The sequence below is a fragment of the Leptonychotes weddellii genome, chromosome 7 (assembly GCF_054177405.1).
Source record: "Leptonychotes weddellii isolate Sample4059 chromosome 7, ASM5417740v2, whole genome shotgun sequence".
Lineage (NCBI taxonomy): Eukaryota > Metazoa > Chordata > Mammalia > Carnivora > Phocidae > Leptonychotes > Leptonychotes weddellii.
In genome coordinates this window covers 39,744,939-39,760,240 of record NC_138375.1, presented here as the reverse complement: position 1 = coordinate 39,760,240, position 15,302 = coordinate 39,744,939, and positions in this window count along the sequence as shown.

The window sequence follows — 15,302 nt, the reverse complement described above, 5'->3', positions numbered from 1 at the left end:
CAGGGGGAGTGGGAGAGGGAGAAGCAGGCTCCCCGCTGAACAGGGAGCCCAATGCGGGGCTCGATCCCAGGACCCTGGGATCATGACCTGAGCCGAAGGCAGATGCTTAACGACTGAGCCACCCAGGCTGCCCCGCTTTTTGTTTTTTTTTAATTTAAATTCAAGTTAGTTAACATATAGTGTATTATTAATTTCAGGGGTATGCAAATGCAAGCTTTAATAACCAGAAGAGCTGCTCCACTCGGAAGCATACCTACACACATAAGTACATCCTAACACATCTGGATACACACACCTACATCCTTACACATCTGGATACACATACCTACATCCTAACATATTTAGATGTCTGATTCTACTCACCCATGTGGGGAGCAGGCCTGCACCATGAGGCCTTCTGTTTGGTCTTTAGGATCCTTTGTGATCCTTTATTTTGGACACTCACTATAAGCCACTCTTTGTTTTCTCTGTCAGTGGACCTGAACCCATATTGTGTGTCTTTCCCAATTGGTGATTATGTGGGCCTCTCTTACTAACTAGGATCAGCTTCTCTGGAGAATGATGACTTATCTCTTTGAAGTGTCCTCCTCAGGCTCCTTAGGATGAAGTTTTCATATGCCAAACAACCCATATTTTAAGTCAGACCATCCCAAACGTGTCCTTAGAATTTGGTGAAAATCAGTCCAGCCATTTTTTTTTTCTTTTTTAAAGATTTATTTATTTGACAGAGACAGAGAGAGCACAAGCGGGCGGAGCGACAGGCAGAGGGAGAGGGAGAAGCAGGCTCCCCACTGAGCAGAGAGCCTGACGCGGGGCTCGATCCCAGGACCCTGGGATCCTGACCTGAGCCGAAGGCAGCCGCTTAACCGACTGAGCCACCCAGGCGCCCCCAGTCTGGCCATTTTCTTATGATATGGTACACAAGTAGATAAGACGTCACAAGCTTTACTTTATTACATGAATAGATCTCCCACTGCTCCCCCACTTTGACCTTTAGGGGAAAAAAGAGAGAGAGGGAGAAAACTTACAAAACGAGAGCACACTTGACCTTTGTACCTTGCCTTTTTTTCTTACTTATTACTATATCTTGAGATGGTTTTGTGTTTCCTATCAGTCCACACAGTTTTGCCTCTGTATTTATAGTATAAATACTGGTTCAATTTCATTTGTGAATTTACAAATATACAAATATACTTTTATCTTTTCTTTCTAAAACAAAGTCTTAATTTCTGTTAAGCATAGGGTGACCAACTCATCTTTTTGCCTGGGATTTTTCTCAATCTTATCACTTAAAAGTCCTGTGTCCTGGAAACCCCTCTTCACTTTTTCCTAAAATGAAATCATTAGCCAAATATTGTCCATCCAAAATACGGATTTTCCTAGGATGTTTGCTAGTGTTGGGGGTTCCCTCACGCTTTTACGTGGCCGTGTAGTATTCCGGGGTACGACTTTACCATAACTTTATTAAGCCCGCTTGCTACTAATGGACATTTTGTTTCTTTCTAGAGTTTTGCTGGAACAAACAAGTCTTCCATAAATGTCCTTGCTTATTTGTTCTATAAACTGGTAAATTCCGCATGATAGTTTGTTTTGAAAATAAGGCTTTCCTGCTAAAAACAAAACTCAAAAAGCCACAAGATTAAAGGCTCTTTCATCTTGGGCTCTCTGTGAGTCTCTTTTTCTTCAGGTGACTGACTGGGCTAAGGATGAGTTTAAAATGGGTTGGCAGCCAAGGTCTGGGAAAGAAGCCCAGGCACAGGAGAGGCTTCCTGGGGTGCACGAGGGAGAAAAACAGCCCAATGCTGTGCTTCCCAGTGCAGAGGGGGGTGTTTAGCAAGGGCAGTGGGAGAGGAGTTGGCCAGACTTCGAGGGGTCCAGTGTTGGCCAGGAGTAGGGCTGAGAGACTGGAGCCATTCAGCTGTGTTCCAAAAAGAGCAGGGAGAGGAAGGGAAAACAAGCCCAGACACACACCGGGTGGCTGCCGGCTGGCCAGGCTTCTTGGTACAACAAGGCCAGTGCCAGGCGGCGAGGCCCAGCCAGCCATCCCCCGGGATCCCACCCCAGACTGGGCAGGGTTAGGTCCGTTCCGCAATTGCTTTTTGGGGCTATAAGGAATGGAGTTTTACGGAGTAGGGGATAATTCAGTACTTTTCCAGAAAGATGGGCTACCTGAGCCAGAAAGGTGATTTTCTAGTCATGGGGTGTGTGTGATACATGTGTATCAGTGCATCCTTTATCCTTCAAAGGGGCTGCAGCGTCACTTGCCAAAATGTTCTATGCAGGATGCTATTAGTGAAACACCAGATCCAAAAGTCAAAAAAGTTCTGGAAATGGCAAGTCAGTCAAAATCAAGCAAAAGTCTTCACTGTGGGGATTCTCAGAGCCTTCACTCTGCTGACACTGTACTTCCTGACTCTTTAAAAAAGGGAGATGAAGTATACATTGTTTCCTAAACGTTGTGTCCTTGGACTATCCCCTGCCCCCTCAGGGAACACATAGTAACATCTTTACTAAATGGTGTTTGCTAATTCTAGTCCATAGGAAAAGACAGAAGCCAACAGGCCTACCTGTAAACCATCCAAAACTCTGGGACAGAGGGGGCTATGGAATCTGGCCAGTGAGAGCTATCGGGTTCTGCCATGTCCTACAAAAAAGTGTGATGGGCATTTTTAAAAATAATTGACTTTCATGAGCATGAGCCATTCCTCTGGAATTGAGTTAGGAGCAGCCCCACGCTGGTGAAAACAGTTGAGTGAATATGGCAGAAGAGCTTGGGCTTGCTTCAGCCTGCATCTCTGCCTCTCAGTTCTTCTGGTCCCAGAGATTCAGCATCATACTTCACCACAGTGATCTCTGGGGCTTCTGTGTGTCAGGCTCAGCGCACACAGCACCATGGGAGAGATGCCCCACTTCATTATCATCTCCATTGTGTGGCCTCTGTCTGTGACTCCTCCGTGACCTTTGCTGGTGCATTTTGTTAGGTTAAAAGGCAAAGCCATCTGGGAAGAACCATTGCCAAGGTCCTTAGCAACCTCTCTGCCCTGAGATCTATGTGGCAAGAGCCAGATTCGGTGTTGGAGGATGGAATGTCCTGTAATAGAGGCTGTGTTGGCCATTCTTTCCCATCCTTGAGTCACTGGATAAGGTTGGTACCTTGTATCTAGGGTCCTTTCTCCTGGAAAGAACTAGAAAATGAAATGCTAAAGAGTCAGAAAGAACTTGAGTCTTCGTTCGCTCTGCCACTAATTTGCTGATTGATACTAGAAAGCTTTTCCTTTCCCCGAGCCTTACGTTCTTCCTCTGTAAGATGAGGTGGTCAGACTATTTCAATCATTTTCTAACTTTCTGATCAGAGGAAGACTTCTGTCAAAGTCTTAAGAGTCATCCCATCTAAAACAGATAAAAGTGCTCTTTAACCAAAGTGTTTTTAAGGTAATATTACATCATTATATTATGGAAGTGTTTACTATAAAAGTCAGGATAGAGGTGCTTTTAGGAGCAAGTAGTTTGTTGTCATTGGGTCAAGGCATACAGAGGGCTGCAAATTTCTTGACCTGAGTGGGAGTTACAAGTAGTGTTTTCCTTAGAATCTTTCAGTAAACTATAAAAATGTTACTAATATGTTATAAAGTAATCACTGAGAACACAACTGTGTCAGTTAGGTTTAGCTGCAAAAGGCACAAACTCCAAAATAAAAGTGGCTTAACAAGATAGAGGTTTATGTTTCCTTCATGTAAATCAAGTCTGAGGTGAGCCGTCCAAGGCACTCAGGTGAACAGGGATGAGCTCAATGATCATCGAGGACCCAAGGCTCCTTCTCTCTTTTGTCCACCGCCATCTTCAACACTAAACTTCCAATCCAGAGCCCAAGGTGGCTGACTGACCTCCACCATCATGTCCACGTTAGATCCAGCAAGAAGAGGGATGAGAAGAAAGGCATACCTTCTCACTTGAACCCCTAGAAGTAGCACTCACAACCTCTGCTTACATCCCATGACCAAACCTTAATTACAAAGCCTTACCTAGCTGCAAGGGAGGCTGGGGAATGTAGTCTTTAATCTGAGTGGCCATGGACCCGCCCAACTGTAGTTTCCACAACAAAGGTAAAAATGAAAGAGTAGATTTAGGGGGACTACCAGCAGAATCTGCCACCATATATTAATGGATTATGGTTTCTGATGTGTTAAAATTAATGGGTGAGTAATGTGGGTGTCTTTGCTGTTTTTCAGTCATAGTTGTAAATATAGCTTGAGGTATACAAAATGAGATGAATATTAATAGTTTATGGCACTGTAGAAGCACTCAGAACGCAGCTTAAACCCCCCTGAACTAGAAACTCCCTAAGCACTTTTCCAGCGTTGACATTCTAGAGTTCTATGAAAGCCCTGCCCCCTTCCATGAGCTTATGAAGGGCTTTCTCTCTGGGGACTGGCAGGGGACTTCTCCTTACCTTCAGGACTGAGAATTGTGCTCATTGTTTCTTCTGAGTCATCACACCCTGGCCAAATATCTTGAAAAGCACCCTGTCATTCAGCTGCTTCCCCAGAGGAGGTGTAGTTTACTGAGGCACTGAAATTTCCTGTGAATTAGCTGTGAATTAGCTGCGAGTGGCTCAGACTTCCTCCAGATTTTCAGAGATCTTTATAGTAGAAGGGCCTAGCTTTGGTTCAACTCTTTCATATTTTCAGAGGAAGAGGCACGGATCCAGAGAGGTTGAGAAGATTATCTGAGGTCACCAGCAACTTATAGCAGGGCGGGGCCACGTACTGACTTGTCCAGATGCTTTCCATCACCACTAATTACAATAGCTTTAATTTAATGTACATGTCCCATGTGCCAGGCTGTGGGCTAAGCACATCACATGCAAGATCTCATTTAATCCTCATGAAAACCCTGAGAGATAGGTTCAATTTCTTTTTTCTTTTTTGGTCATTTTATAGACCAGGAAACTGCAACCTCGATTTGCCCAAGGCCTCACTGTTCCTTGGTGTTGGATCAGAGTTTGGACTTAGACAGTGCACCTGCAGAGCATGCTCTTTGACCTCTATGCTAAGAACGACTGCCTTCCACTAATGGTCTTGGAGTGAGGAGGACAGACTACTACGGAGCAGAAGCACCTCATCACCACTCAGGTATCACATCCGTTCAGACCCCCTTTGCCCGCAGTCTGTGCTCCGTCAGCAGCAGCTTGATGTCTAATTCAAGATGTCTCAGCACAGGGAATAACGTGCCCTGAGGTGTGGATACCAAACTTTCCAGCAGAGCAAGAGCCCGTCCCTCAAATTTACCACGACCACCTGTCCTGTATGTCCTACGCTGTCTGTGTGAGCCATCCTCCAACACTGCAAAGGTGACCAAATGGAGCATCAGGATCTGCAGACATCCTGACCTTAGGTGTGGGGACACATCTCATGACCTCCCCCATCTCTGGACTGTCTCTGGACCTTGCCTGAACGCCTGCAGCAGGTCCCCCTCCGTGACAGGTTTCTGTGTTGTATACAGGGCCACCACAGCCCCAGGGCCTTTCTGCCTGTTATCACTCACTTTTCCCCTGGGCAAAGGAGCTGAGGAATTGTCCGGCCTAATGGACAACAGGAAGCTTTCAGGACTTGGAGCACCATGGAGTTGCTGTGGAGACCTGAGCTGTTTAGCTCACCCCAGCTCTTCAGGTTTCTCCTTGTCCTCCAGCACAGGAAGCTTCTAATCCACTCCAGAGGCCAAGGGAGGATGATGGGATGAGGTAATGGGCCTGAGAGACTTTATCTTCGAGAAGGTTCTGGAAGGGCCCAGGGGCCGAAGGTATTGTTTTTGTCCTTAGGCGGACCACCTTTCTGAGAGGAATGTTGGTGGGGGTTGGGCATGCTGGGCAGCCCGTTCAGAGGACAGGGGGTTTGGGACAGTGAAAGGCCATCAGCATCACTGACCTGTCTCTGTCAAGAGCATAACCCTGGAAAATCCCAGAGCTTCACATGGCCCAGTCTGTGCAGAGTCCCAGTGGAAGAAAACAAAGTCCCACAGTCACAAGTCATTTTTAGAAGCTCTATAATCTTTACTTCTGTATCTCTAAGAGCATTAAAAAGGATTTAATTAATAATTCATACAAAATCCATTTCTGTTCTGTCAGATTCCTTCATCTCTTCATTCCTATTGCCTAACTGCCAGGAAACTGCAAAACCCCACACGTGGGACCTGTGGATTTTTGCCTCTTCTTCCTTCCTATTAACTAAAAAAAACGCCTCTTTAGCACTTTTTACTTTGAACTAGCCATCGATTCACAAGAAGTTGAAAAGACAGTAGTACTCAGGGGTCCCATGTATCCTTTACCCAGTGTCCTGCAATGGTCACATCTTACATAATTCTTTCCTCTTAAATTTTAATAGCTCATCTAATCCTTGCAACAACTCCATGAGATCACTATTCTCATGACCATTTCACATAAGAAGAAACTGAGTCCCAGAAAAATTACATTGTTCAAGATCCCTAGCAATTTGGTGCAGAATTAGGACTTAGAATCAGATTTCTTGACTCCAGAATTTGTCCATGCTTACATGAATTCTTTTTTTTTTTTAGAGAGAGGGAAAGCATGCACATCAGTGGAGGAGGGAGAGGGAGAGAGAGAGGGTCTTACACAGGCGCCTCAGAGCCTGACATGGGGCTGGATCTCATGACCCTGAGATCATGACCTGAGCCGAAATCAAGAGTTGGACACTTAACTGACTGAGCCACCCAGGTGCCTCTATAATAATTTTCCCCCATCCCCTCCCTCCTGACCCTCTCCAGGAAAGAGGAAAAATTCTAGAGGCCCAGCCCCTGAAGGAATATAGTTCTTCACATGCCTCAAAAGAGTAAGGGCCAGAGTTTGCTAAAAGTTGGAGGAGCCTCCCCTACATAACTTGGCTGTGGAGTCATCAAAATTATGCTTGTGACTCAGACAGCAGCTCCAGACACTGCTTCAGCCCCTTTCCGAAGCTGGAACCAATTTTCTCCTCCCCTTAAGGCTGCTCCTTGCCTGGGATCTTTCTTCCTCTCTCCCAGCCTGCTTTGATGTTTCTCTATAGCCAGAGGGTGAGTCTCCTCTGCCACTAAGGTCATCTCCTTTCTCTTAAAGGTCTCACTGTGGCTCACCTTGTCTCACAGACAACGAGAAATGGCTCTGTGCCTGCTGAATAAACGTGAGACCTCCTCAGAGCCAGAAATCTGGTTTCTTCTCTTGAAAGCGACAGGAAACCCAGCCCAAAAGAGCAGAAGCAAAAAGGGATTGATTGGCTTCTGTTAGCAAGAAGTTGAGGAACAGGGCTGTATACCACGTAAGGATTGCTCTCGGCTGTGTGTCACAGAAACTTGATTCCCAAAGCCTGTATTGCACTTTGCAAAGCACTGGGCCATCTTGGGATGCTGCAGAGTAGAAGTCCACAGTGCTGCCACAGCTGCTTGGGTCAGCCAGCCCTGGTGGCCTGCACGCTCCCGTCTGCACCCCCAGAAGAAAGGGGACAACGGACGAAGTCTCCCTCCACAGGCTTGCCCAGAAGCCCCAGGCACTGACTTCTGCTACAAGTCGTTGGCCAGAAGCAGGTCATGTGGCCTCCCTGCACTACCACGGAGTCTAGGAAGTGGAGTATTTGGGGTTGGACATACAGCTCCCTGAGCAAAACTGAGGGTCTGTTGATTAGTCAGCGAAAGAGCAGACAAGTCACGGTGTCTGCCCCAGGCCGGTGTAGGCACCCAGGCCAGCGTCCCAGGGCCAATCTCTATCTCTGTCTCTGTCTCTCTCCACTTTGTTCTCCTTCACGTGGGCTTCTTGCTCACGCAGGCCTCCGTGTGAGCTCAGGAAGGCTGCTGCTACTTTTGGATCTGACCTCCACTCCTAGTCCAGCCCAGGAGGAAAAGGCCAGATTCTGTGTTGCATTCCACCTCGTGTTCCTCCCTGAAACTGTTCCTGCGGCCGTGGAGAATGGGATGGCTTAGCCTAGTCTCATGCTCTTTTTTTAAAGCTGGACTAAGAGTGCAGGAGAAGGTATTACCCGAGAAGGAAATGAAGGCGTAATTCCCAAAGAAGGGGAAATGGATGCTGGTGGCCCCAAATCAAACCCAACAAATCATAAACAAATATTCTCCTGCCAAACCTCAGCATCCTTCTGTTCAGAGATTCTTAAATCATGAAGGTGTGGGAGAGCTTCCTAAACATTTGATTAAAATTTCATGTTTTAGATCAGTGGTTCTCAAAGTGTGGTCAGGGTACCTGGGGGGCCCTTTGAAGGTCCAAACTATTTTCATAATACTACTAAGATGTTGTTTGCCTTTTTTATTCTCATTCTCTCACAAGTGTCCAGTGGAGTTTTCCAGAGGTTACATGACACGCAGCTCTGACACCTGATATGTTTGCACATTCTTGTGTTTTAAAAAAGATCTTAGCTTGGGACGCCTGGGTGGCTCAGTCGGTTAAGCGTCTGCCTTCAGCTCAGGTCATGATCCCAGGGTCCTGGGATTGAGTCCCGCATCGGGCTCCCTGCTCCGCAGGGAGCCTGCTTCTCCCTCTGCCTCTGCCTCTCTCTCTCTCTCTATCTCTCATGAATAAATAAATAAAATCTTTAAAAAAAAAAAAAGATCTTAGCCTTAATTTCTAATGCAGTAAATATTGATGTTTATAGCCCACTAAATGAAAGTTCTTTAAGGGCCACAATAATTTTTAAGAAAATAAAGGGGTCCTGAGACCAAAGGTTTGAGAACCATTGTGAAGGGTAGCAGAATACACCACCCCACATCACTGTGGCCTATTTTGAAGTAGCATATTTCTGCTACCCTTTAATGTTTTAGATATTAAGTTTACTTGAAAAACTCAAATAAGACACTCTTAAATCTTAAGTAATGTCACATAATAAGTTTTTTTTTTTTTTTAATATTTTATTTATTTATTTGACAAAGAGAAAGAGAGAGAGCATAAGCAGGCAGAGGGAGAGGGAGAAGCAGGCTCCTTACTGGGCAGGAAACCCGCCCTGGGGCTCAATCCCAGGACCCTGGGATCATGACCTGAGCCGAAAGCAAAACTCCAACCAACTGAGCCACCCAGGCATCCCTACATAACAAGTTTTACCACATTCTAGGCCCTCATCGGTTAACTTTTCCCATCAGTCAGGTTAAACTGCAAATGACAGAAAACCAAAAGTAGCAATGTCTTATGTAAAAATTTGTCTTGCTCTCATATAAACAAAATGTGGAAGAAAGTGATCAAGGGCTAGGACTGTGGCTCCATGATCACAACCACCTAGATTTACTCTATTTTGTTGCTCTGCCACACTCAGCTTGGGGGTTAAACCTCATGTTCCAAATAGCTGCTTAAACTCCACCCACCCCAATTACATTCTGTCAGCAAGACGTTTCCAGAAATTGCATATGGTACCACTGCTTATACTCTTTTGGCCAGAACATAGTCATGCGGCCTACCCGCAAAGGAGTCTGAAAAATTCAGTTTTTCAAATTCAGTTCGTCATATACCCAGTTAAAATCGGAGTTTTTATTCCCAAGAAAGAAAAGTATATAAAATATCAGGGGTCAGCTATGAAGTTAACTTGTTTGTGCAGACCATGGAATAAAATTTCTCCTCTATTCCCTGTTTAATTGCAAAATATCCTCTGTTTCAAAGAGAGCTGTTTAAAAATGGTGACCATTTTCAACTATATCTATTATCTCTTCAAGTTGGTATTTTTCTCAATATCAGAACAATAAATTATTGTTCAGTGAATTGGCTGCTGAAGCTGATTCAAGTCTGCAATTGTCATCCAAAACCCAGCTTCAGTTTCAAGTTTTTGTGATCATCAATGCCTATTCTTCTCTTTGGCTGGTTTTAAAACAAAAATAAAGCAATATGTTTAAAATCATAAAATAAACTTATTTTGAAAAAACCACTACTTTTATTTATTTTTATAATGCGATCCTGTGTCTAATTTCATTTGGAATTGGGACATATTATTAATGAATTTGATAACAATGATCTTCTGAAGGTCCCAGGGCAGAAGATGTATTTTGCCTAGCTTTCACTGTATTCTGAAGCATTTTACACTTGATCTTAGCCAAAAGGCCAAGAAGTGATGTATTCTTAAGCATTTTGAATTTGAATGGCTTGAGATAGGCCAGGTATTCTCTGCTTTACCACAGGCTCCACCCCACCCTTGTGAGTTAAACTTCCTACTTACAAAATCTTAAGGTTTGCCTGATTTCTGGAGGCAAATGAAATGCCTATCAGATTATAACATAGAAGGGACTTGCCTGAAGTCCAACAAGGAGGGCTGCCTGGCTGGCTCAGTGGGTAGAGCATGTGACTCTTGATCTCAGGGTCATGAGGTGGGCAAAGAGCTTACTAAAAAAAAAAGTAATAGTAAAAAAAAAAAAAAGAAGAAAGAAAGAAACAGTTAAAGTCCAGCAAGGATTTGTTGAACTTGGGAGAAACCAAGAAGTGGGTAAGTGTTCTTACAGAGAATAATCACAAAGTATGAATCAGGCACAGGTCACATAAAAAGATAATGGTGGTGGTTGAGGTCAGGTGTTGGAGAGTTTTGGAGGTGAGCTGAGAATACTGGTCTTGACCACGTGGGTGATGAAAAAACCACTGATGTTGGAATTTCAGAGTTTAGAATTGTTAGGGAGTTTCTGGGGAGTGCCTCTTTAAATCCAAGGTAAAATAATCTGTTCTGGGCAGGAGAGTAGAGCACTTTTTTAAAACAAGGCAGATAGGACCGGGTTAGTACTAATGGAGAGAAGGGCTAGGTGTGTCTGCCAAGGGACTGGGAAAGTCTTCGAGAAAAACAATGGGGCAGATCTAGCCCAGCATCTGCAGGGATGGCCATTAGTATTTTAATGAACACACATAAACAAGAATTTGATTGGTTTCTTGCGAGTTCTTTTTTTTTTTTTTTAATTTATTTATTTGTCAGAGAGAGAGAGAGCGCACAAGCAGGATGAGCAGCAGGCTCCCTGCAGAGCAAGGAGCCTGATGCAGGACTTGATGCCAGGACTCTGGGATCATGACCTGAGCCGAAGGCAGACGCTTAACCGACTGAGCCACCCAGGCGCCCCGGTTTCTTAAGAGTTCTAAGCAAAGTTGCTTGGGCATTCAACCTAGAGAATGACTCAGGAACCATAAATTGAATGAGCAAAGGCACAGTTTGCTGGGTCCTCTGGGGAGTCTGGGAGCAGGGGTCACAGATAATCAACAAGAAGGTCACCCTCCAGGGCAAGCCTGGGAGCTGCTTTCTGGGTCTGCTGAGCTGGACTGGGTGGACAAGGGGTACTGAAACCACTGCCTTTCATTGAGCCTTTTTCATGCACCAGGCATTGTGCTAAGCCTTTTACGTGAATTATCTCCCTGAATCTTCTTAACTGCTATATGGGGATAGATAGCATTATCCCTATAATACAGAGAATAAAACTGAAATTGAGAGGCTAACAAATTTTTTTTGGACTGATTCCTCTTGACGGGGTTAGTTAAAAAGCATACCTGGATTTCTTTCTTTCTTTTTTTTTTAAAGATTTTATTTATTTCTTTGACAGAGAGAGACACAGGGAGAGAGGGAACACAAGCAGGGGGAGTGGGAGAGGGAGAAGCAGCCTACCTGCCGAGCAGGGAGCCTGATGCGGGGCTGGATCCCAGGACCCTGGGATCATGACCTGAGCCGAAGGCAGACGCTTAACAACTGAGCCACCCAGGCGCCCCATAACTGGATTTCTTTTCTTTTTTTTTTAAAGATTTTATTTATTTGACAGAGAGAGCACAAGCAGACGGAGAGAGAGGGAGAAGCAGGTTCCCTGCTGAGCAAGGAGCCTGATAGGGGACTCGATCCCAGGACCCTGGGATCATGACCTGGGCCGAAGGCAGCTGCTTAACCGACTGAGCCACCCAGGTGTCCCATAACTGGATTTCTTTATGTTGTCTCTTCTCAGAGGAAATAGGAAAATTCCCTATGTTTATTCTAGTACTCAGATAGGAAGGGCAGTGGGGCTTGACTCCTTCTCTAGTCACAGCACCCTGATTTCCCCCTGGGGGACCCCTCCTCCCACTGCTAGCACCTGTGGGGAGGGGAAGGCCCTTCCCCAGTTGCAGGACCAGAATGCTCCTTAGTGTGGCCGATCTGAGCATCACATGCCCTGGTGGCAGGGAGGCTACAGCTGCTCCCTCAGCTGTTCAGAAGTGCAGGCGGTCTGGGGAGGAGGTCAGGACATTGAGAAGGCAGGAGCTCTGGGAGAAAACGGCCTCATATTCCTTCCAAAATGTACCACTAGGCCAGTGTCTATTTTCAGAAGAGCTAACATATGGGGTGCCTGGGTGGCTCAGTTGGTTAAGCAGCTGCCTTCGGCTCAGGTCATGATCCCAGGGTTCTGGGAGCCTGCTTCTCCTTCTGCCTGCCGCTCCGCCTGCTTGTGCTCTCTCTCTCTCTCTCTGACAAATAAATAAATAAAATCTAAAAAAAAAAAAAAAAAGGAGCTAACATGCTCTTGGCAATGGCGGATTGCAGCTAGACCATGAGGTGCATCTGGGAAAGCAGGCACTAAGCCCAGGTGCATCGCAGCACGAAGCACAGTGCACAGTAAGTGTTTAGGAGATGATTGCCGATCAACTGAATGTGCTGTTAGACACCTTGATCACTTACTGAATCACAGCTTGACCTGATAGGAGAGATCCCAGAGGTCCTGGAGTCTGATGACTCTCATCTCGAGGAAGAAGAAACCAAGGCAAGGGGATTCCCGGTGAGACCAGCACCGAGTGAGAATTGGGTCCTGGGCCTCCCGCCCCTTGGTCCAGGGCTGGCTTTATAACACCAGAGCTTCTCAAGGTCAGAGTTTGCCACATTTTGTTCCCAAGGGTATTTTAGCATGAAATTGCACGGAATCCACAGATAAGGAAATTATCTCCCTTTAAAATCTTTTCCAAGCCTTCCAATCACATCAAGGAGAAAAGTCTTAGTTTGGAGCTATTGAATTGCTAACACCTTTCTAGCACTTGCTAAGCGTTGTTTTAACAGCAAGGGAGTCAACCTTAGGCTCAGAGCCTTCACAAGCAACAGAATTTAATTTAATATTGTTATCTTAAAGTTTCATGGAAATATTCAAGCATGCTTCAAAGCAAAGAGAATAATCTCTAACCTCCCACGTGCCCATCACCCGACTTCAATGACTCTCCACATTTTATCAAGGTTATGTTACATACCAACTCCGTCACACACTGTTTTTCAGGAGTATTTCAAAACAAATCTCATACATGATACCATTACACCCATAAATAGTTCAGTATGTGTCGCTAGCAGATAAGGACTTTCTTTTCAAACTCGTTACAATTTCTCAGCTCACCTAACACTGTTGAAAGTAACTTATTATTTTTTTTTAAAGATTTTATTTATTTATTTGACGGAGAGAGAGAGAAAGCGAGAGCAGGAACACAAGCAGGGGGAGTGGGAGAGGGAGAAGCAGGCTTCCCGCTGAGCAGGAAGCCCGATGCGGGGCTCCATCCCAGGACCCTGGGATCACGACCCGAACCGAAGCAGATGCCTAACGACTGAGCCACCCAGGCGCCCTGAAAGTAACTTCTTAATATCACCCAATACCCAGCCTATGTTCAAATTTTCCAGATTATCTCAAAAATGTTTATTTACATTTGGTTGATGTGATTAAGATACAAAGAAACCCACACACTACACTTTATTCTTTTTTTTTAAGATTTTATATATTTTATTTAGAGAAAGAGAGAGCATGCAAGCAGGGGGAGGACCAGAGGGAGGGGGAGAGAGAGAATCCCAAGCGGACTCCCTGCTGAGCGCGGAGCCCGACTTGGGGCTCTATCCTACAACCCCAAGATCATGACCTGGGCTGAAATCAAGAGTCGGACCCTCAACTAACTGAGCCGCCCAGGCGCCCCTACGCTTTCTTCTTATGTCTCATTTAATCTACTGGAGTTCCTCCCGGCCACACATTGCGCCCCCCCCACCTCTTTTCATGCCATTTATTTAATAAAGAAACTATGTTATTTATCCTGTAGAATTTCCCACATTCTTGATTTGCCTGGTCGGATACTTGTGGTGATTTTATTTTATTATTATTTTAAAGATTTTATTTTTAAGTAATCTCCACACCCAACGTGGGGCTTAAACTCACAACCCTGAGACAAAGAGTTGCATGCTTTATGGACTGAGCTAGCCAGGTGTCCCTTGTGGTAATTTTAAATATGTTCCTCTATGCCTTTGTATTTCCTGTAGAGTCAGATTCAGATTGGTACTGAAAGTGACTCCTGAGGAACAGAATCTTAAAGATGGGTTTTCTGAGTTGATTTTCTGGTTGGATTAGATTTAAAGGCACTCATGACCTTGTTTCCAGGCTAAAGGGGATACCTGTAGTCCATGGAATGTGGTGGCAAAACAGTTACTCAAACTATTAGCTGCAGATTGCTGTAATCAAGTACCTATAGAAGGCAAGGCTCTGAGTGACTGAGCATTTGCTGTCCTAGAATGTCTTAGAATAAGGAATGTAATGCAGTGGATTGGTTTCTTCTAAGGGTGCTAAAAAAGGGAGGAAAAGAAAATCCTGAGCTCAGGGCTGCTGATTTCCCAGCTCAGATGACTGGAGGCTTTCATTTAACTTTTTATTTTAAAATCGATCTCTCAGGCTGTACATGTTGGTTGCTAATGATATTAACATAATTTATTTATCATATATAATTAGTTTATCCTAAAATTAATACTGGGAATAAGACTATTAAATATATATATACGTATGTGTGTATATATATATATATTCCTCAGTATATATCTCACTAAGGATGAGTGGCTAAAACACTGTTAAATTTACTTGAAATAATGATTCTCAGGATGGTTATGCTACCAACTTGGTATACAATTAGGCTCATTTGCTTCTGTACTTTTTTAAGAATTTACTTTACCTCTTTGATATGCTTTAGTATTTTTAATTATGTAAGACATTTAATAGTTACAAAGTTAGAACTATATAACCAGATATATTCAGAGAACTAGCTTTTATCAACAACCTTTTTCTTCTCTCCCTGTAAGGGAACTATTTCTTTTTCTTTTTCTTTTTTAAAGATTTATTTATTTGACAGAGAGAGACACAGCGAGAGAGGGAACACAAGCAGGGGGAGTGGGAGAGGGAGAAGCAGGCTCCCCGCAGAGCAGGGAGCCCGATGCGGGGCTCGATCCCAAGACCCTGAGATCATGACCTGAGCCGAAGGCAGACGCTTAACGACAGAGCCACCCAGGAACCCTGGGAACTATTTCTATTAATTTTTGTTTCTCTTTGAAAATATA